Source organism: Melanerpes formicivorus, unplaced genomic scaffold (genome assembly GCF_026170545.1).
Source record: "Melanerpes formicivorus ecotype bairdi unplaced genomic scaffold, bMelFor1.0.p_v2 SCAF_1, whole genome shotgun sequence".
In the NCBI taxonomy this organism is placed as follows: Eukaryota; Metazoa; Chordata; class Aves; order Piciformes; family Picidae; genus Melanerpes; species Melanerpes formicivorus.
In genome coordinates this window covers 22,018,565-22,041,672 of record NW_027142353.1, presented here as the reverse complement: position 1 = coordinate 22,041,672, position 23,108 = coordinate 22,018,565, and the positions used below count along the sequence as shown (strand labels likewise).

Here is a 23,108-nt window from a genome sequence, read left to right as displayed (position 1 = left end):
AAGTTGTTCCAGCATGAATCACCACAGGTCTTCTAGTGGCACCCTACTTTAAGGCACTTTTATGCAGTTTGCTTGATGACGTTTAAGAGGAAAATAATTTTTTTTCTCAACTTTCTTCTGAGAATTGTTAGCATTAAGGAGCCTGAGGATTGCTCTCCAGCATTCCAGGTGGCAAACAAGTGGTATGTGTGGTGACGTAGACAATCAAACTGCATTTACACAATGATCACGTATTTTTTTAACTCTTCTTTTTCTTTCAGGACCTTACCAGCATAACAGATCTAATGGATCCTCTTTCTGAAAAGGTTGGTATGTTGTCATAATAAGACCAATAGTGTAAAAGGTCTGTTTCTTAGTAAATTGCTGAAATACAAAGCACAGAACAAAATTTATATTGACATTTCCCAGAGACACTCATCTAGTTCATCTTCCTTGGCAACTTAATCCATCCTGTCCATATATTAGTTTTTCCAGTAAGAAGCATTATCTGAGTTGCCAGTTTACTCTTAATGCTAGACTCACTTGTCTAAGTTTACACTTAGAACTGAACTATATGCCTATTAAATTTGGCCTAAAAAAATCTCTCATTGTTTCAATGGGTGTCAGCCCTTAGGTTAAGATAATAAAAACTGGTTTATCTGCACCAGTATACATATGTCCTACATGCAAGCACCACTCTGAAGCAAAAGCAGAGTTGGAATTTGTATGCTAACTGCACAATGTGATTTAGGACTTCTACACATTCAGGTGATGTCCATTTCATCCTGTTCTTGCAATTAAAAATTTAGAGGGAGCTTTTAAAAAGGTTGCACTCATAGCTGTTTGGTCCTCCACTCCTATTTTCCCTGACCATTGTTAGAACCACCTTGGTAGAATGGCAGCACAGAACATGTGAATGATCCTCAGTCAGTCTACAGCAGAGTGTCTTGGTATGGAGGAGGAGAGAGACTACGTTTTTTAAAAACATTTCCATGTTGTGAAATTAAGGCACATACAAGGTCAAATATCAAAAGTGAGGCTACATATTAAAGGATAAAGTAAATGGAACAGAGAGAGAGGGAGAAAAACAAATGGAGAAAGAGAAGAGGAGAGGAGGAAAGGAATTTTATTATCACACACCCCCAAAACACTTTCTTTGGTTGGAGGAGGTCTGTGGAAAGGTGCTGCTGCCTTGGCTTGAAGGAGAGGAGGAGGGAGAGATGTCCCAGCATTTGTCCTTGTCAACTTGTGCTATCCTCGGCCTGAGGAGGGGATGGAGAGAGTATCCATGATGCATTTCTCTTCTCTGAGCAGCCTCCAGCACATAGTATTTATTTCTCAGTGGAGTTCTTCTCCAGTTCTTCTTTTCTCCTTACATCAGGCAAAACTTAAGGTATGGCATGGTCCTTCTTTGATGGTGGTGGTGGAGAGAGGGTGCCTGAGCAGCAGCTACTGCTGCCGCTTCTAGACTGCATGGTGATGTTTCCTCTACAAAAGCTGGTATACCTCAGTGTCTTTTATTCAGGTCTTTTAATTGCAGCTTCCTCCTGTCCAACACCCTAGTCACATTAATGCATATGTGTCTGCCAGGCATGCTATCTGGTGGGCAGGGCTGGCACATCGGGTGGGTTGTTCACAACAATCTTATCTTTTGTTGGACATCCAGAGGGTCTTTTCACCATCCCCTCCATGGGCAGTTACTGTCTGGTGATCAGATCTTAACCTTTGTTGGGACATATCTCAGTTCTTGATAGAATCACAAGGTGATTTGCATCCAGACAAGGATTCCTACACAGAGTCAGTGAGCTCAGCACAAACTTTTGACAGAGGTAAACTGCAAATAAACTGTCAGGTTTTGAATCAACAGGGTAACATGCACACTTGCATTTGACTCACCTAACTCCTGGCTTGGATGAACGTTTTCTGGCTGAGCAGTTGTTGCACAGGTCATGACACTGCTTATAAGAGACTTTGTTTTGCAAACAGCAGCACACTCTGATAATGTTTTAATCTCCTAGATCCTCTGTATCCTCTCAGGAGACGCACCTCTCTGTTTTCCCCTATTACCTTCCTTAATCTTTCTTAGGTAAAACTGGCTTGGTTAATACAACCTGTCAATACATGACTACGGATGATAGTAATTTCAGTCTCCACAGACAGACATGGAAGACCACAAAGTAGTCTTAAACTGAGGAACACGAGTGACCAGCCTTGCAGTGGAGTGAGTAAACTCAAAAGAGAGGAGAAAGCTAGACTCAAAGAGATGACTGAGCATGAAACATTACAGCCATGCCAGCATACGTACTCACACCTGAGTCAGTCCTGTGTATCAGTCAAATCTCTTAATTGTAGCAGCAGAACCACAGAAAATTTCTAGCTATAGCACCTTAATGGGGCTCCTTAGTAAAGCCTAAGTAGGAAACTCCCCTGTAGTTGACACTATAGAACCTTTCCAAACAGAAGTAAAATCAGGTTAGTATCTAGAAAAACTGTTACCTATCAAGTATGCTTTAGTGAAGAAAACTATCTGTAAACATCTATTTAAACACAGTCACCTTCCTGTATGCAACTTACTTTTTATTTTTTTTTTTACTTTGCCATACTTCATGCTGCTGGAAAATTCCTAAAGTTCTTAAAAAAAAAAAAAAAAGTTAAAAAAAATCAAAATGTGCCCGAATATTGGCTTGCCACTCAGTGATAGTAGTCATCTCAGACATATGCACACATGGAGCACTGAATATGTAAAATCTACTCAAGCTAGTATGGTGAGCAAAAAAACCCAAAAAGAACCATGTGGGGGAAAAAAAGGCACAGAAGAAATGTAGTGATGCTAGTAGGCATGCACTGATTGTGTATCTTCTGTAAAATATGAAGTGGTGGCTGTGAGTCACCCAAAAATGAATGCATTTTCCATATTCTCATAATTCTGTTTTCCATATGCAAAACTGACAGTTCTTAAAGTATATGCAAATAAGTGTTATTTACAAAGACAGTCTGGTCATAGCTGCAATGAATCCAAACAGATTTAGCCTTAACTCAGCTCAGTGTTATTTTCCAAGCTCCTCTCTTCACATGCAAGAGTCTTGCATTTAGAACAGGGTGCCTGAGGTCATAGACAGGATTTAACGAGTGCAAGCCTGCTTAAGGAGGCTGATTTGAACTGAGTGGATACAGAGCCTTATTTATGACACAAACATAATCTGAATGAAATTGGTTTATGTCTTGTTCATGTTTAAGTGCACTGTGCTACCCTTATGCAATATTTGCATTGGAAGAGATTTGCATGGGAGGGAATTGCTAAAATTATTCACAAGGCATTATAAGATTTTTACAGTGGGTCCTTCACACGGGAATCAGCATAGATACTGTGGCATTGACTGAAAAAAGAAAATTTGGATGCAATGTGTGAAATGCTGTTAATTTCTTTTAGTAAAAATACTTTCTCCATCATTTTGAATTTAAAGTATAAAACCTCTTTTAAATAATACCATTTGCTCCAGAAGACTTGCAACCTGACTATCTACATCACATTGTTAGTGCAGGCATTGAACATGAAGAAATTATTTACACAGAATGAGAAAGCAGCCTTTGGAGCACATAAGGTCATCTCTTGAATAGGAGGATTTTCTGCTAGCAGCTGCCACTGCTGAATCTGACCAGTGACTGAAAGGCATTATGCCAGAAGCTAGGACTTAAAAAGATCTTTAGGCTGGGGAGCACAAAATTGAAATGGAGAGGAGCTGATCAGCTTTTTATCTAGTTTTAAAGATAGGTCAGGGAGGTGAGTGAGACAATGATTGATGGGGTTGGCACTTCTGGGTTTGTCTATAGGGGAAAGCTGCACCGAGGTACATTTAATTACCTTTGAAGCCAGTATAGTTACTGTAGTGTCTATCCATGTTGTGTACCTACTTGGTAAAGGAGGATGTTTTTAATTTTTGACCTGGTAGTAATATATTTAAAATAAATGGAAAATGTCACTCTTACTCTCTCACACGAAAGTTTGCTCTGGGACAAATTAAGGGCTAAATCCATGCCAGGAAAGATTTGCCAGAATAGCCTTCCCAAGTAATTCCTAGGAAAAGCCTGTATGAGCAAGAAAAACGCTTTACCTATGTAATATACACCAGTGCAAAAGTGAAAATAAGCTGTACCAGTTCTGTGCCACGATGAGTTTCCTCTAGGGCTTTTACCAGTAAAACAAGGATGCAAGACAAAGCACCTCACTGGCATTTGCACAGCTGCCAAGAGTCCTTGTTATGCCAACCTCCATGTCTGTTTAAATTCATATTTACCGTATTTTATACTACGCCATTCTTAAGACCAGTCCTGCTGAAAGCCACTAGCAGCCACATTAATGCAATGTTGTATCTATACCATGGTTACTGATCATGTTGTAATCCAATAGTGAATGCATAGAAGAACATAGGTAGCATGGTTTTGCAGAAATACCTCAGTGGAGATGACGGTTCCATTGTTTTGGTCTTAAAAACATTACCTTTTTTTTTCTTTCTTTCTTTCTTTTTTTTTTTTTTTTTTATGTCAGAGAAACCAACATGTGTCAGCTTTCCTGTGATAAAAAAACATAGTCAAGGTGCTTTAATTTGGTGCTGAGGTGAATTTTAGAAGGTCAATCCCATGCAAGGGCACAGGGCTGACCTTGCTGAATTAACTGTGGTAAAATTTATGTATCCAATACTTGCCTGTGTTTCCATTTTGGCATGTTTTTAAGCAAGAATAGTGTGTGTGTGTGTGTGTATATATATATATATATATATATATATTTTATCAGCAAAGTCCTAGTCTCTGTAATCCCTTTTTGTGGCCTAAATTCTACATACAACTGAAATTCACTGTGGACATCTGTCTCTATGACAAGTCCTCTGAGACAGGGAGCAGTATGTCCAGAGCATCCATTATCCTTGATGATGTAATATCCATTGGAAATAATCATGTCTACACACTGCTTTGGAATTGCTGCATCTACATAAATGTTACAACATTGCTGCTTTGCATCCTTGGAAGATTCCAGAGTTTATTTTTTGCCCCTTTGGTTTTTTCCATGCTTCTTATTGTGAAAGATCCCACCAGAATGCAGTGGAATGTTTACCACAATTTATCTCATTTTATCACAATATTTGAAGTGAACTCAGTTTTCAAAGGACTGCTGGGCATCAGACAAGAAGCACGGATGACCACTGGAAGGTTCCTGGTGATATTTGTATATCTTTAAGGACAGGGACATGTGGGCAGCTGAAGCTTAGCAGAGACAACTGATTAAACCAATGCATGAAATGACAAGGCTCAGTAGTGATGCAGAACAAGGACAGCTAGCAGTTTCAACAGGGTTTGGGAATATTAACTTTCAAGAGCCTTAAATGGAGAAATTGCCTTGCAACTGTAAGTATGGAACATGTCACAAGAATTTTGCTTGGCACAGTGAAATATACTCATTCATTTTCATATGAAGGCTTGCAATTCTCATTTGGTAACCATTACTGCAGAAAGAAATTCACAAGAAAAACAGTCGGGATTATTGTGAGGGAGTGCAACAACTGAAAAACTGTCTGGCTTATATAAGTTGGCAATGCACAGACATTTATTGATGAGTTTAAATTAATTGTGTTTAGGTTATTAATGTGAGCAACAAAGCTATTCTCACTTCAGACTGCACCTAACAGAAGGCAACATTTTTCTATGATGTAGCAAAGACATAGAATGACCATGGGAAATGTACTAATATTAGAATGATGGGATGGGTAGATCCAAGAAACCTACATTTTTAGAAACACTGGGCTATTTAATGCTGTGTTTTTTTTCTTTAAGGCCAAATATAGAAAATAATAGTGCTATGATTATTCTTGTCTGTCCAAAAGACTTAGCGTGCCCATATACTCATGTTTCCACTGTTGAGGAAGTCTTTCACTGGATTCTTAACTAAAAAGAAAATGTTCATTTATATCAAACCAAGTGGGGTGATTTTAGATTGTGCATTAAAAATACTCAAAAACTAGATGCTTGATTGGAAATATTTACCTTGTGAGAATTATTTTTTCTGTGTTATTTAGATTCTTTCACAGCAGAGATATTTTGAGTAGTAAAACAGTAATAATAATGCACTCCTTCATCTGACCAGGAAAGCAACAGCCAGGCATGTTAGGGCAGAAGTAGGGAAATTTGTATACATGGAGGTTTTAATATATCATACACAGAGATTTTATTAAATTCTAAAAATATTTTTATATAATCACAAAATGTTTAAAAAAATAATCTCAGAATGCATAAATTAGGGCAGGAGAGCAGGGAAAAAATATTCTGTGGAACTGTAGAAATGCAGGTGAATGAGTTTAAGGGGTCTCACACCAAGCACATGTAATTTGTTTCTTTCTAATGTGGAAGGGCAAACTTGCACATGGAAACTACTCTTAAGAGGTGCTACCTCAGTAGCTGCATTGTTAAAGAAATGTTGACAGACACAGGGACCAGGGGTTTATCTTTGAAAAAAGTCATATTTAGACTTACCTGCTGTTTCCTGCAAAAGCTGTTTAGGAAAGGTCATGACTTCTACTCTGACTCCTCTTAATCATGCTAAATTCAGATTTCTTTCCATTTCTCCATCTTTTTATCGCTATGTTATGTACACAAAATCACTAAACACACCATCCCTTGATTTCCTTTCCTTCTTGCATAGATTGAACAGGTGTTCATTCAGTGTAGGCACCTGCAGCCATCATTGCTGCAATGTGACATGGGTGGGAAAGATAAAAAGGAACAGGTAGTCATTGCCCAAGAAATCACCTCTGTGCCAAGAATAATAAAATATTGCTCTTTCCTTAATTGCACAATATCCATTCCAAAATAGAGTACTATCTTTGCCTGAAGAGTTCCTTTCTAATACCTGTAGGTCAGCATAAAGTCATTTGTTAAATAAACAGATTCTGAAGTCATCAAAGACAAAATAATGCTAAGAATCTCTGTATAGTTATTAAAATATTTTTTTAGTCAGTCGGTTGATTTATTTTGTAGCAATTCAGTCCAAAGCTGAAGGCATAAGGAAAATAAGCCAGAAAAATTATTTCTATTCTGAAAGAAACCAACAGCGATGTTAGATGCTAGCTCTTCAAGGAAGATCACATTAGTATGAAGACCATATGTGTTATATACAGTCAGAGATGGATGGGCAACTTGCTACCCATCAGAAGACACAAATTCAAGAACTGCTGTGAATTTATGGTGATGTTGACCCAAAGTCAACTCAGTCAGGAATATATCATTTGGATGAAAGATCAAAAAGTGATCAGACACTCTGATGCACACAACACCCCTAAAATGCTCCTGAGTTGATTGGACTTGACAATCTTAAAGGTCTTTTCCAATCTAGGCAATTCAGTGATTCTGTGAACTCTGAAAGGCAGGAGCACTCTAATTCCTTCATGTTCAATGCCTGCACTAACACTGTGATGTAGATAGTCAGGTTGCAAGTCTTCTGGAGCAAATGGTATTATTTAAAGGAGGTTTTTAAATTCAGAATGATGGAGAAAGTATTTTTACTAAAAGAAATTAAAAGTGTTTCCTTGAGGCCACACATGTGCAAAAGTCTTTTTGAAGACTCTGTGTAAAATGGTGATGTATATGTAATTTGTAACATTTGACAAAGCATCTACTATGGTAGAAATGTTGTGTATTAGATATAAAAGAATGGGTCTTTATAAGACATGACTGTGCATTAATTTTAAAATGTATTAGCTCTTAGTGTACTCACTGGAAGAGTCAGTATGATCATTATCACATGAAAGCTCCAGCGTAAGTGCAGCCAATACTGAGAGAATCACGAGTCACTAGATAGTTGTATAAACAAAAGAATTCTGCACTTTTTAAATGCACCAACAAATTCAATTACTTTTGATATCTACATCACTTGAATAGGTGTGCAGCCCTTGACATAATGCTTTACGCTTCAAAAGATACCAGAGGTATTCAAGTATTTGGCATAGCTGCATAATTTGTAACAAACAACACACGCTTGATTGAAATCCTTGACTATTTGAGATACCCCACAAGAATCTCCAATGCTGTGCATGGTTAATCCTTTGAGGCATCCATTTTAAAGGCCGGCATGTCTTGATTTCCTGTCTATGGTGACAGATGAGAAAATTTTGGCTTGTCCACAGGTTTTGTTAGCATAGCCTGCATAAAAATAGGAAACTGGTCAATACTGCAAATGCCTTAATTAAATTATTTTACTTGATATGTTTTTCAATTCCTAGAGCAGAGGAGTAAACATCAATAGGAAAAGTATTTTCTAACACCAAAATGTCACTTAAATATTATTTGTAATGTATTGCAATTTCTAGAAGCCTCCTATCTGATGATCCAAGAAGTGTAGCCTTTGTTCAAATTATATGCTTAATAGCTGCATTGACTATTATAAAAAATATTTTGGTGAACCCAAGAGTGAATTCTAAAATTGTTGTAACAAAAAACAGTTTCTTTTGAGAATTTCCTGTCTTTTCATCATTAGAGCAGAACTTTTTCTCAAATGCAAAAAGAAATTCTTCACCCACCAACCAATACATTGTTGAAGCAATTTGTGTACCTAGCTAGCTATTAGCACCACATCATCAGGTTGAAATATTCAGTCCAACTGATTAAGAGAAGTTATTTGAAATCAGTGACACCGTATCACTTCAGATGGCTCTTTTATGGATCAGCAACATCATGTTTTACTGTAGAAAGAAACAAATTCACTTGAAACTTTAAGTTTTGAACACATCTGAAATCCTTCAAAACTTAAAGATTAGTATTTCCAAGTGTAGTAAAAAAAAAAGATATTAAATTAGTTCAATTAATGGTTACCTGAATTAAACAATGCTGTCTTCAGTTATTGTCAGATTCGTTCAATATCCAGTAACCTTAAATATCTACTTATATCATTACTTCAATGAAAATCTTTTAAGAAGGTGAAATTCTTTCATCAAATTTAACTGCAAAAAATAAAGAATGTCCTTATAGAATCTCAGCCTACCTTGCAGTTTTGATATAGAAAATGAATGGTTTTAAATAATTTTTGCATCTTGAAGATTCAGAGGGCTGAGCTGCTTTTTCCCCTCTCATCATTATATAACCAACTGCTTGCTTTCTTTCTTTTTCTTTTTTTTTTTTCTTTTTTTTTTTTTTTCCAGTTAGGAAAGAAAAATGCAGTATGCATGGCCAGATGCAGAAGTCTGCAGGACAAAGAACTAGATCAGGCCTAATCACCCCAGGCTCCTTTTATTGTCTGTGGAAAGGAAAAAAAAAAAAAAAAAAAGATAAAAAGAGAGAGAAAAAGCACTTTATGGCATGATTCATACCACTCTAATGTTGCCATTTAAAATAGGTCATATTCACTGGTCTAAAATGTCTGGTTTTCTCTATAGACAGAGGCATGGTCACCCTAGGGAATCACTAGCTTAGATGTAGATATCTATGTTATCAAGAAAGGTGAGATGATTTCCACCCCATGTAACTTCTGTGACCAAGAACAAATACCTATAAAGAAAGAAACACTGCCTCTATAAAAAGGCTTCTAATACAATTACATGTGCTAAAGCTCCTTTCGCTGGTTCCCGTAATGCCCTAGATCCTCTAAAACTTAAAGACTGAAATTTCTGTCACAAAGAAAAATGTTATCATACTGCGTTATGCTTCATCCTGACTTGTGAAAGTGATTTCTCACTAAACTTACAACTTGCATTTGCCAAAAAGTGCATGACAATGATCTAATTAAAGATATGCATGCAGAATTCAGTGCTGATTAGTATGTGTATTATAATTAGTACACACAGCAGTACATTAGTATATTAGTATATATACACGTGTATGTGTATATACACATAATAGAATGGTTAAAACATAATTATAGATAATAATTGTAATTAAGAAAAACTGAAAGCCAACAGTCATAAATTCATACAGTTAATAAATTAATAAATGCAGTACATTGTTATGCAAACTAAATATATCTAGGGATAAAGACAACAAGAACATGTCTGTTTTATTCTGAATTTCTGTAGAACTATTCAGTACAATAGAAACGCAAGTGATGAAAAGTGCTATTGCTAGCCATGGAAAAGAAAAAAGCATTCACTGAGTATTTCGGGTTTGCATCTAGAAAGGCTCGAGGTGAGGAGAAAGTTCTTCACAGAGAGAGTTGTTAGCTGTTGGAATCTGCTGCTCAGGGAGGTGGTGGAGTCACCATCCCTGGAGGCGTTCAAGAGGGGATTGGATGTGGCACTTCGTGCCATTGTTTAAGTGGTCATGAGGTCTTTGGTGACAGGTTGGACTTGATGGTCTTTGAGGTCTTTTCCAACCTTATTGATTCTATGATTCTATGAAAAAAGAGTCTGCATTGCCAAAGTATGATCTCTTCTGACATTCTCCTAAGTGGATGGTAAACAATATCTATTAATGTTTTGGGCTTTTTAAGTGGCAGTATCAGACAACTTGAATTCCAGCTTTTAAAAGGAATCTTGTAATGAAGCTCATTGGCAAAAAGTTTTGGCATACTTGAGAAGCCTAGGAGGCCTGAAAAACCTAATGCAATGTTAGTATTTCAACAGCATAAACAGGATGACCAGGGTAACTGTATATGAGTTAACTTGACCTTGATTCCATGTGAAAGAATGGGACAGCTGATACGGGACTCATCTACAAGGAAATAGAAAATGGTAACATAATTACTGACAGTCAATAGAACCTTATGCAAATAGGTTACATATCACAAACTGCATAGTACTTCTATGAGGTAAGAATTTGGACCGTTTTATTTGCTTAATAAAGGTAACTCTATTGACAAAACAATGGCTTTCAGATTTCTGTTAAGCACTGGTATCATGTGACATGCTGATTAAAATATTTACACCAGAACAAACCCATGAAAATACACATTAAATGACATTAAGCTGTATAGCTTAGAAATTCAACGTGAAATCATTAACTAAAACTTACCAAGTATTTGGTGCTACAGAGATCCTTTTATGTCTGAGACAGTGTTATTGAATGCTTCTTTCTATGGCATGACAAAAATACATAAGCTAAATTCTAGTAGTATCTCTAAATTATGCAAAATACAAAAGGAAAGAAATTATGACAACAGATTTAGACAACTTTCTAGATTTAGGCAACACACATTATTTTGGACTGCACAAATAGAACCGTATCTCTGGGATATATTGCAAACAGAGTGGATGGAGGAATGTTTAGCAAGGGTTATGTACATCTGTATAAATAAGTCACAGAAATGCAGCAGGGAGTTTTTTCTTGCTGTGTTTGAGAAAGTAAGACTTTGCATACATTATTTGAAGTAAGATCACACAGTGTTGCTAGCCTTTCTGGTGTTTTCACTTTTGTTTTTGTTTGGGTTTTTCAAAAATTATTTTATTTTATTAAGCACAATGCAAAATCTCTGTGTGAATCAAGAAGCTTGAGACAGCACTGAAGTTTTTGAGATGTCTAATGGGAAACCCATGCTGACAATGTCTTGCTTATTTTCCTGTTTCCTGGTCCCCAGGGATTTGCTGTGTAAGAGGTGGAATGCTTCCCTGGTCCCCTCTGGGGCAGACATAATTGGCATGGGAGACAGAGTCATTTGTCCACAAACCCACCTCCCCAGTTTCCCCCTCTTCTTCCAGTGTTCCTTCTCCAGAAGCATCAGAGAAAGACACTAATTTTCCATTAATTTTCATTTCCTGGAATACTTTAAAAGGGAAAGATCATAAAGAATATCTGTAGGTCTCACTCTACTCTTGTTTTTTGGGAAGGAGAACACCAAAAGCACTTTGATGCTGATTTGAAAATCTACATGAGTTTGCAATCAGCCAGCACCAGGACCCGAATCTCTTAGTTTTCTCCAGTCTCCAGTGCTGGGGTTTCAGATGGAAAAGAGGATGCTCCCTTTAGGTTTAATTTCTGTATGGAGTCAGACCTCAAGTTTGAAGAAACGGCTTGTGGTTTGCTATCCTCATAGGCTTAGATAGGCTGCTGTAGGGAATATGAGATAAATCTGAAGATAAATGATCGGAGAGATCTGTTAGTATTACTCAGTGCCTGCAGATAAAACAGTAATGGCTATCAATGTGATGGGGAATCAGATTGGTGCATCAGGTCATGTTGTGAGGCAGCATCCCTCATGCTGCCCTGCAACACGGGCATATACCCACACACCTAAGGATGCAAAGCATCTCTGGTGACTAACTAATGGTCCTTCAGCCTTTCCTCACTAATCTGACTCATGATCCTGTATCAGATGAGTAAAATCAGGAGTTTGTCAATCAGCTGGTTGGTGCAGAAGACTCTACAGCAAAAATTGGTGAGACATGAGCCAAACGGAGTTAAGTGTCAAGAAGAAGCAAGGGCAAAAATTTCACAGTTAATGCAAGGACAATTGCAGATTGGGAACTGAGAGGCAAATATGGAGTAGGACTAATATGGGGGCAGGAAGACTGAAGGAGTCAAAAAATCACCTAATGTAATAATCAATGACAAGCTGAAGATCAGTATAGATGAAAAGGGATAAAATGGGTGGGTTATAAATAAAGCACTGATGAATAATGTCCCTGAGTCTCAGCATCTTCACTACCACCCTAACATTACCATGGGATTCTGTTTTTAATCCCTCTTTTAAATAGTCTGCAATTCTGCCTTTCTAAAACAACGACCCAACAGCCAGCAGCTTCCTTCTTTCTTCTTTCATCAACAGACCATCTGTGAGGAAAGACAGCAAAAAAATGAAATGCCTCCATTTTGCTCCCCCCTCCAGTTTCCCTTGCTGGCTAAGTGTCTGTCCCACAGCAGCCACAGCACTCCAAGAGTAATAAGCACAAATGTCTTCCAGTTTTCTGCTTCTCAACAAAATCAGCAGGGTTTTGCTCCATAATGCCCCAAATGTTTCCTGAAGTCTTTTGATAAATTCCAAAGCAGTCACATTTTATCCTTACAGGCAAGCAATCAAACACATGTATTCACTTCAACCATCTAAAAGACAGCTAGAGTTTCTTTACAGCAAGTGGGGAGGAACAGCTAATTTTCTAATGGAAATATGGCACAACTTTTTATTTAGGTGATTGTTTTGTGATCATTAATGTAGTAACTGCACAGAAATTAATATATGAAGTATTAAACATATCTTGAAGATTTCTTCAGAAATAAGTTCAATGCTTTTGTTAAACGAGCAGAGCACACAATATTGAGGCTATGCTGGCACTATAATTTTGCATTGCCTACAGAAAGGTTAAAGATGCCCTAACTGGCATGAAGCTGAATGTTGAGAATAGATGGCATCTGAACATAAAACTGCCTGGTACAAAGTTAATGTCCTGATTCTTTGTAAAAAAAAAAGAATTAGTAGTTGCAATTGTACAAATTAACATCCACATCATATGGCTATGTATTATCACCTCCAATAGTAACAGGAACATGGATTTACTATATTGGAAATAAACTCACTGTCAGACTTCAGATCTATGTGAGGAAAGGATGAGTAACTCTACTACTATGGAGGAATTCTAGAGGGGAAAATGCATTAGTCATCCAACTTTTAGACACCCATGCTTAGCTGAGATGAACACCACCTTTCCAAATATGCAGAGAGATTCAGTCCAGCTGAGTTTACAGCATCTCTCCACTTATCCCATAACTTACAGATATAACTTAATGACTACTTGCGGTCTGTAAAGGAAGACTTAAATATAATCTATTTCAATCACAAGTTGTTTGCCCTGCAGAGGACATCAGATCACTGAACTCACTAAAGTTTGATTTAAAATCCATGTTGCTATAACAAATACAACTTGAACTGTGAATATTTATTCTTGAGTGACTGAAGAAGCCTGAGAAAAAGTATAAAATTTATCCAAGAAAAACAATAAAATAGAATGAGCTTGTAGGGAGAAAAGAAGGTTTGTGGATTGCAATGTTTTTCTACAGAAACAACAAAACTACTGGAAGAGTACAGCTGATGCATTTATGACAAGTACCCCTGTTCTATACAACACCAAAAAAACATGAATTACGAGGGACAGAAATTAACGCACTGAAACTAATGAACTTGAAACAAAATATTGTCAATGTTGTAGGGTTGTTTTCAAAACTCTTCAGTTTTGTATCTTCCTAAGTTTTGCTGAAACAATTCAAAGGGAATTGTTTGTAAGACTTCAGGATTTTTAAAACTACTGATATCCAACTGCAGGTAAGATATCTGTTGAAAGTAATGTGCTAGTTTAGTGTGTGTGTGCAGCAGGGTTACAAAGTTGAACATAGAAAAAGAAAATTTAAATTAATTATAGATGGCCCTCAAAAGTGAGAAAATGAACAATCTGCTTCCTTTTCCCCAGCTGAAAGGAAAAAAAAAGCAACGGAAATCAGTAAGTCATTTAGCTGGGTTGTAAAATTACTTCTGTATTACCAGTCTAAAGGACTGGTAATGAAGGGATGTCATAGTGTGAATGTTTTGGCACGTGTGAGTTTTAACTTGTTGGTGTTTCTTTTAAATACAGCCAACAGAGGAGGGTGGCAGACAACGGTTGTTATTAAAAAACCTGATTATTCTGCAAGGATATCTAGATCACTCACACATAGGTATCTTTCAGCCAATGTTCAATTAACAACTTGACAGCCAATCATTGACTTTAAAACTATCTGATCTCTCCAAAACCAATAAATTGCATTGGCATAATTTGTATGACTGCAATACAGTTACATATTTAGCACACTTATTGTGTTTCTAAACAAAACAAAGAAGTTTTTTTGTCACAAAGAGGGACACCTCAGGAAATTTTTCCAGAGGAAACTGTTGGCTGGAAAAGGTAAATCAAAGGCCAAACTATAGTGCAGCCCAGGGATCTCTCACCAGATACAAGTTCATCAGGAAAGAAGAAGCTTTTGTTAGCAAACAAATTCACAACACTTTGTACCAGAAATGAAAAGTCCTTTCAGATAATTGGAGAATGTAAGAAAAAGACGCCCCTAGCAGGTTTCACTTTTGAGGCTTCCTCCAGATTCTTCCACAACTCCAGCCGAAGACAAAGTTTGCTTTGGTTTGGTCATCAGCATAACATAGGGACTGAATCTTAGTTCACTGATTCACTTCCATGAGAGCTGCTTTCAAGAGACGACCGTAACTCTTGCATTTGGAGTTATTCACCTTTACTTCCGTAGCCACAGAAGACTTTACAAGTCAGCAAAAAGCCTCTCAGAAGAAAAGTCTGTAGGAATGAAGTGAGACACCCAGAAACATTCCCTTCTTGTATGATTAACTTCTACAGATGAAATAAAAAAATGTGTTAATTTGCTGTGATTAGCACATTCTCTACTGTTACAGATGCTGTTCCTTTGCTAATTCAGCAGTTTAATTGAAAGCACACTCTTTGCTTGTATTTGACTTTGTGGTCCATTTTGTTTAATGTCCATGAGCACTCAGTAAAACATGCAATTCTAGGATATTTTTTTGGGGGGTGGAGCTTCCATGGCAGTTATTTCTTTTAGCAAGTTATTTTTATTATTATTTAGACATATAAATTGTCTCCTGTCATGATAGTGCTTGCAACAACGTGGATCTTGGAGATACCCACTCCTCCTTTTGCCCCCACAACCCAGCCATCCATGCCAGTGGGGGTGGTGTTTGAGCCATGGCACCCCTTGGCTGGCAAGTTTTATTCGATCTCTTGTAGGCACATGAAACTGCATAGATTTCTAGTGCCAACGGTTTTGTAATAACTTTTTTGTGATGCTTAATGTTCCTGAAACTAATGGTTGCATCCAAATTGCATGTCTGAAAAAATATCCTTCAAAAAAATCTATTGAAAATGATACTCCACCTCTTCCTTCAGAATACGTGCTGCCTTTTCAAGGCTGACACTTTTCAGTTCTTTAAATGCTGAGCGTGCCTTCAATGTCCAACAGCTAGGCAACTAGCAATCTGAAACTGCTGCTTGTGAGCCACACTCTTCATGGGACTGCAGAATTGCCTTCCTCCCATTTGGTTCCCCACATCAGCACTCTTCCTCAATTCATTGTGTATACACAATATATACATTAAGAAAAACAGGAGGCCTACCATTAATTACTCATCTATATAATGCCTAGCACAATGCCAGCCTGAGACTCCAGTGAGTTTCCCAGACATTGTCTAAATAATGCAGATGAATGATGATTCTCTTAGAAAGCAGTCAGCCCATCTGAAGGCAAAGCTTCGTCTTTTTGTGTACATAAAACTTCCATTGAAGACGTACACTGGAAAAAGCAGGGAAGATTTTCCCCTGTACTGACAAATGTCTGCTCATTTTCCCAGTGGTCTTGTGGGTGATTAAATAACACCAGTAAATCACAGTATCACAGTATCAACAAAGTTGGAAGAGACCTCAAAGATCATCGAGTCCAATCTGTCACCACAGACCTCATGACTAGACCATGGCACCAAGTGCCACGTCCAATCCCCTCTTGAACACTTCCAGGGATGGTGACTCCACCGCCTCCCTGGGCAGCACATTCCAATGACAAATGACTCTCTCAGTGTAAAACTTTCCCTTCACCTCAAGCCTAAACTTCCCCTGGTGCAGCTTGAGACTGTGTCCCCTTGTTCTGGTGCTGATTCCTGGGAGAAGAGACCAACCCCTTCCTGGCTACAACCACCTTTCAGGTAGTTGTAGAGAGCAATGAGGTCTCCCCTGAGCCTCCTCCTCTCCAGGCTAGACATTCCCAGCTCCCTAAGCCTCTCCTCATAGGGCTTGTGCTCAAGTCCTCTCACCAGCCTTGTTGCCCTTCTCTGGACATGTTCAAGTTTTGCCAGAGTAGGATTTGTACCAACAGCTTATCCTAAACACTGAGTGACAATTCATAACAATAGTTTTATACTCTTTAATTTTCACAATCAAATAATTAAACAGTAAAAGAAAATAATAATAAGAAAAAAGGACAATTTTCAGCTTTCCCTTTCAGCATTAATAAACCTAGGGATATTTATAAGGTGTATATATCCTAGCAATCCAGTAAAACAAGACTGGAAGTAAACATGAGATCAGCTAGACTATCACACTGCTCTGAGTCAGGACAACTGTACTTGTGCCACCCCAAATAAATATTTGCACAGCTTAAAGTGCTCCAGTGATGGGGACTCCATAAAAATCCCTTGACAATCTATTTCAGGACTGCATCACGCCTGCTGTTAGGAAAACTGTCCTGATGTCAAAATAAATGAGAGTAAGCTACAGGAAACTTCTGAAGGTTTTTTTTGTTGTTGTTGGTGGTGGTGGTGGCGGCTTGGTTTTTTTTAAGCTAGAAGAAAAAGCGTTACTACCTAATTCAGATGCAAAGGCCCTCTGAAACAAAAGCAAGTTACCAAATGAATTGAAGGGAAGAGGGGAACTCTGAATGCCTGGGATTGTTTTGCTGGGGAACACCCAGCAGTGAGAAAGAGGCAGGAGCATCCTTCCTAGGCGAGAAGAAACAGCGAAGGGATAGGTTTTCAAACAGAATGCTACCTTGAAAGAAACAGAGTTTGAAAAATCAGACCATAAAAAACCTAAACCAATCCAAACAAAAAAAAAAAATTCCCCAAACTCTGCCCTGCTGAGTCCTGTTGTGTTTGGGTAAACAGGCCTTTGCAAATATTCTGTAAATATTGCATCAAAGAAGTACTGAATTCTACCATAGGTCCCTTCTTGCACAGAAATACCTTAAACCACCCCAGGTCATGGCAATCAAGCAGGTCAGGCAGGTACATTACAAACTCTCTCAAAAAACCCAAAACAACACAGGAGATTGTTTTCAATGATTCCTAAGATATTTACATGCTCTTCTCATACACAAGATAGGTCCAGACTTTGACCACTGCTTCAAATACTTGGCCCTGCCTCTTAGCGAACCCTTTTTTCCCAAATCAGGATGCATTACAGTCTATCCAGCTTTTTCCTTTAAACAAACAATATTTTCCAGAGTCGGGATCACGCCAGAAGCAGTAAGACAGCACTTCTCCGCCACAATTTAAAAGCTATTTGATGACTCCTGCCGCTCGGAAAAGCGCCCAGCGCCCGGCCCCGCCGCACCTTCCCGCCCCCTCCGCTTCAACCTTCCCGCTCACCAGCGCAGGCGCCGGAGTCGGAGTGGCCAGCGGGTGGCAGCACGCGACAGTGCGGCGCCCGCTCCTGGTAGGTTGGGTGGGAAGCGCCACGGCGCTGGTCCCCTCACCCTACCCCCGGTCCGCCACCCCCCAGGGCTGCGTCCGGGAGCGCTGACAAAAGCAGAGTGGTTTCCAGGGGGGACGGCTAATACTCGGTGCCCACAAAAAAGCAATTAGAGAGGCTCTCTCCGCCGCTTGTATGCTGCTGGGCGGCGTCTAAGTCCCGGGTGCAGCAGAAGCCGGGGCGCGCTGATCTAAGGAACGCCCCCCGCCTAGTCCCAGGATGCCCCGCCTGGCGCTACCCTGCAGCCCGGAGCACCGGCCCGCCTGAAGACACGCTGCAGAATCGAGGCGTGCTCCCCAAGCGGACATTCTGGGGTACACTCGTCAGACGAAGTACCGTCTTCCTATTTGCTAAGTATTTTCCCAAAATACTGGCATGCGTATGGACTACAGGGTTCTGGACGTGCCGCTGAAACGCAATTTTTGAAGAGGAAATTATCAGAATGCAGAAAAACATCGAAGTCGTTGTCAAAAACAAACAAACACACACCTCCCACACACACACCCCAACAAACAAACAAACAAACAAAACCACACACACACAAAAAAATACAAAACCCAAACCACAAAAAACACCCCCCACCCCACCCCCAAACCCAGAAGACAAAACCCCAAATGACAAAACCCCCCAAACTGGAAATGTGGCATGCTCCAGATTTTCCTCAGCTTTATTTCCCTCCCATAGGAAAATTTACAAGTTAGTAACATCAGTGTTTCACTGATTATAAATAATCACTGAATATGCACAGAATTGTTTAACCATAACCCAAATGTGTGTAATCTAAAATTCTCTGGAAACCTGCAGGTGCAATATTCACTCAAGCAGGTTATCTTTATTTAAGAAGTATTTTTGCAGTCTGTGACATCAGAGTATCTTTCCCTCATGTACGAAGCCATCCATAATTATTTCCAAAGGACTGGCAGTAGGGGATTACAAGAAAGTTGGTAGCCCCGATTTAAGGAGGAAGGGCAACAACATCCCCTCAATGTTACTTTTGCTATAGAGGGATAAAGCACGTTGCTACGAGTTACTAAGAGTAGCATCAATAGACTCTTTCATAAAGCTATCTGGAAAGATGGGTTGCACAGACTTCACAACTGAGTAGTTGCACAGTCATGGTACATTAGCATTCAAAGGAACTGAGAAAGGTTAGAGGGAAAGGAGTTGATGAGAGTTCACGTCCTCTTACAGTAAGATTATGAAATGTATAACCAGAATGACACTGTATCAGAAGTATGCAAATAAATGTACAAGGGAATAAACTGACTTCACCTGTTTGTGTAGAAGTTCAAGGACATCAAAATATAAATCACTCTATTTTGTTGGAACAGATAACTGTACTCTTGATAGTGTAAGAAAGTGTTGCTGACGCACATAATCTTGGTGTACACTTTTTTTCCCATGGCTTCACTACCATCAGCTCTGTGATCCTGGCAACAGGTAGAACGCAAGAGCCAAGCCAAACATCAAGCCCATCCCTTTGAACTGTTACTCCTTATCCTGAAACTGAAATATTTCAAAATGAGATTTAGACTAACAACAAACAAAATTGTAGTTCTACAGAATATGACAAATTCTGAAATTCAATCTGCTCATGCATCCAGTCTCTCAGCGTTTTGAGTAGCCTGATGCTTCAATCCTCTTAATGTGAGGGAAAAAAAACCTGCTGGATCCTGTGTCTGTTTGGCTTGTAGAATCAAGATTCCACATGTAACTAAAACCAGTTGCATGGCCCTACAGATACAATTTTTATCTAACCATTTGACCATTATTCAGGCAGAGTCTTCCCAAGCAATATTCACCAAGGGCTTGAGAATCTCATTGCCTACAAAATGGTGTTACTGGCCAGTGATTATCATCCATCCATACAGTTAAAAAGCAAAATATGAAGTTTAAATATTCATACATAAATGAAATAATGACACTTCCCCCCCATAGGTAATGAAGTCCAAGTACTTGAAGCATGGAAACATAAAATCAGTAGTGTTCTGTGCCAGCAAAAATGCATTTGCTATATCTGGACTAAATTTAATAATTCTCATGAGCAAGTTCTCTAATTTTCTAGGCATGTCTCTGCCAGTTTAGGGTGGATGGAGGTATGCCCCTCACAACACATAGTATGTTTTGGTAAATCTGACCATTACTCAGCACAGTTTATTTTTATTGGAGGAAAATGAGATGACTGAAGCAAGGCATACTGGCAAAAGCACAGTTCAGCAGGCGGAAAAGACACTAATATTAGCAGTATTTTCTTGGTCTACTTCATATATTAGAAAAGCATTTCCAGCAGAGACCTCAAACTCAAAGACAAATGTGGTGAAACAGACATGGGGCAGGGTGATACAATAGAAGGAACGGGAGAGGTAGAATGAAATCATTTTTCTTTCATGACAGAATTATTCTACAGAGATGATTTAAGCGAACATCCCCTGTCTAATCTATTGCAGTTACTGAAGATGCTGCTGTCCCTATTTGTCCATCCCTACATTCTGCTTGAAATTACTTGGTGGATCAAGAGACCATGTGCTGTGCTTCAACTGTCCAAATTCACAGCCCGCTGATTTGCTGAAAACCCACTTGTTTCAGAAATGAAAACTAATATGCTACACAATGCATAGGAATAGCTGAAGCATATGACATGCCAGCCTGTAGAAACAGTGAACTGAGGCACAGAGGTGGGATGGATGAGTGGTGTTCATGCATTTATTTTAATTAAATACCCCTGTAATTACATTGAGATGACCAGGAGAATTTTCCAGAAGGGATACAGTTTTGAAAAGCCATTCTCTGAAGAGTTCAGAGAAAAACTCTGAGTAAGACACACCACCTATGTAAATTGAGGTCATTCGTTCTACAGTGTTGGTCATGAAACAATAGCACCTTTTAACCTGAATTTTATGCACACCTGAGTCCTACTTCTTGTGCTCCGTATCCCAGCTATGCATGAAAAAAACAAACCCCAACATAGTTATGGAAAAAATACTTGTTATTAATTGACCAGTGCTCTTTATAGCAATGCCAATACAGAAATAAAAAATACAAACTCAAACCTTGAATTCTAGTCTAATGCCTTTGTCATATAAAGTGTTGCAATCTCAAATCTACTGCTATTAGCCAGGTATATCAAATGTGTATTGCCCACACAGCCGAGAATAATATATATGGAAATACTAAGTAGGTTAATTAGTATTTGTCTTGTTTACAGGTCAGATCTAAGAATGCTCGTTCAAAGTCACCAAATGTATTTGGAAAAATCTTTCCAAATATCCAAGGAGTTTCTACACAAAAGACTTGGTGCTTCTCGGCCCAGCACGCTGTGAATGGTCAGAAATCGTTCAGGTAACTAATGCTTCTTGTCTTCAGTAGTGCGAGTCCAGCAGACAGTCTGGCCCCTCACAGGCAGCAAATCAACAATTCCTGCGTTTTCACATGAAACTTTCCTCAGAGATCTGTCATGCAACCATTACATACAATCTGAATTTTACGATTACTGAATCTATGCATGCATCTAGATGCAGAAATCAATGAATACCAGGAGAGTAAAGCCTGCAAGCATCGTTTTTTTTGTAGGAGTCACACAGGTACCTAAAGGTCACCGGTATCCTGCCTGCTCCTGCGGAGACGTCGGCGCCTCAGATCTCGAATTAATTCTCTCCTGCTCCCCCTACTCAAAAAACCCAAACAAAACCACCACCAACAAAAAACCCCAAGCCAAAACTCCCCCCTTCCCCCCCCCCCCCTCCCAAAATACACCCCCCCCAACCCCCCGCCCATTTACAGCTGTTGACTTCTAAATAGGTTATTATGACCCAAACCGCGGAGAATTTCGGGCAAGACGGAGCCGTGAAAGGGCAGCGGTACGTGGGAGCTACGGACGGCCCCGCCACCAACACGGGGAGCGCCCACCCCCGGCTCTGGCCTCAGCCACGGCCCCGCATGGCGGAAGCTCCAGACACCGCATCACTTTCGTGTTTTCCCCCATTCTTCCTTTGGTCTGTAGTTCTTTACCCCCTTGGTTTTACGCGCAAACCCGGCTGCTTCAGCTTCGTCACAAGCCGACAAATGAAAACGTGTCCCGACGGCCTAAGTCGGGCGGAGGGAGCGGCAAGCGCGGCTGGCTGTTTGCATGACCCCAGTCTCACTTCTCCTGGGCATGTGCAAAAGGAAGGCTTCTCGGAGGGGGAAAAGCTGTGGCTGAAATTAGAAACAGCCCGGGCTCGACATTCTCAGCGCAGCCTTATCCCTTCATTCCCGGCTTTTATTATTGGTGCCCTCCCTGCACCACGCCGCGCTGAGCGCTGTACGTTTCATGAAGAGCCCTCACCACGGGGCCGCAGCCGGGAATCGTCGCTACGGAGCCCTCTCCCGGGCCCCCGGCACTCCCCCTTCCGTCCCCCGTTCCCGCAGCACAGGGAAAAACAGAGACTGGCAAGGCCGCCCAACGCCTGCCGGGGCCCCTTCCCCCGCCCCGCGGCGGTGAGTCGTGCCCCCTCCCCTTCGCCCTTCACCTCCCAGCGGCAGGGAGAGAAAGGCGACCGTTGATCCCCGCGCGCAGCAGTCGCCGGTAAACAAGGCTAAAAGGCTAACACCTTTCGCTCTACGTCCCCGCCACCACCACCCCCCCGGGAAAGACCCTGCACGCCGCATGAAAGAGCGTGACTGGGAGCGGGCAGCCCGGCGGTGGGAGGCGGGACGGGAGCCATTCGCTCCTTAATTGCCTCGCCGTGCTGTGATCCCCCTCGGCGGGGCGAGGTTCATTTCTAAAAGAAACGCGGACACTGCCCTTATTCGCCGCTAACGCGAAACACCCGGAGAAATTAATTAGAACGGAGTAATAGTGACAATTCCCCTCCCCCCCTGGGCCGGCTGCCCGCCCTCCCTGGGTGGCATTTCCGCGCCTCACGTCAATAGCCA

At 40.0% G+C, this 23,108-nt stretch overlaps 1 long non-coding RNA gene across 3 annotated transcripts in view; it reads right to left on the bottom strand.

Moving 5' to 3' along the window:
- Positions 1 to 18,311, bottom strand: part of LOC137459177 (uncharacterized) — a 43,047-nt gene extending 24,736 nt beyond the window's left edge. Inside the window, exons 1-5 of one of the 3 annotated variants that reach the window (XR_010992207.1) lie at positions 18,092 to 18,311; positions 10,966 to 15,272; positions 10,622 to 10,665; positions 9,005 to 9,256; positions 6,502 to 8,166 (exon numbers count right to left, since the gene is read on the bottom strand). This is a non-coding gene — a long non-coding RNA (uncharacterized lncRNA). Of the gene's footprint in view, positions 1 to 6,501; positions 8,167 to 9,004; positions 9,257 to 10,621; positions 15,273 to 18,091 lie in introns of all 3 variants that reach the window. The other 2 variants (XR_010992171.1, XR_010992234.1) reach the window with 2 other exon arrangements.
- Between the last annotated feature and the right edge of the window lie 4,797 nt (positions 18,312 to 23,108).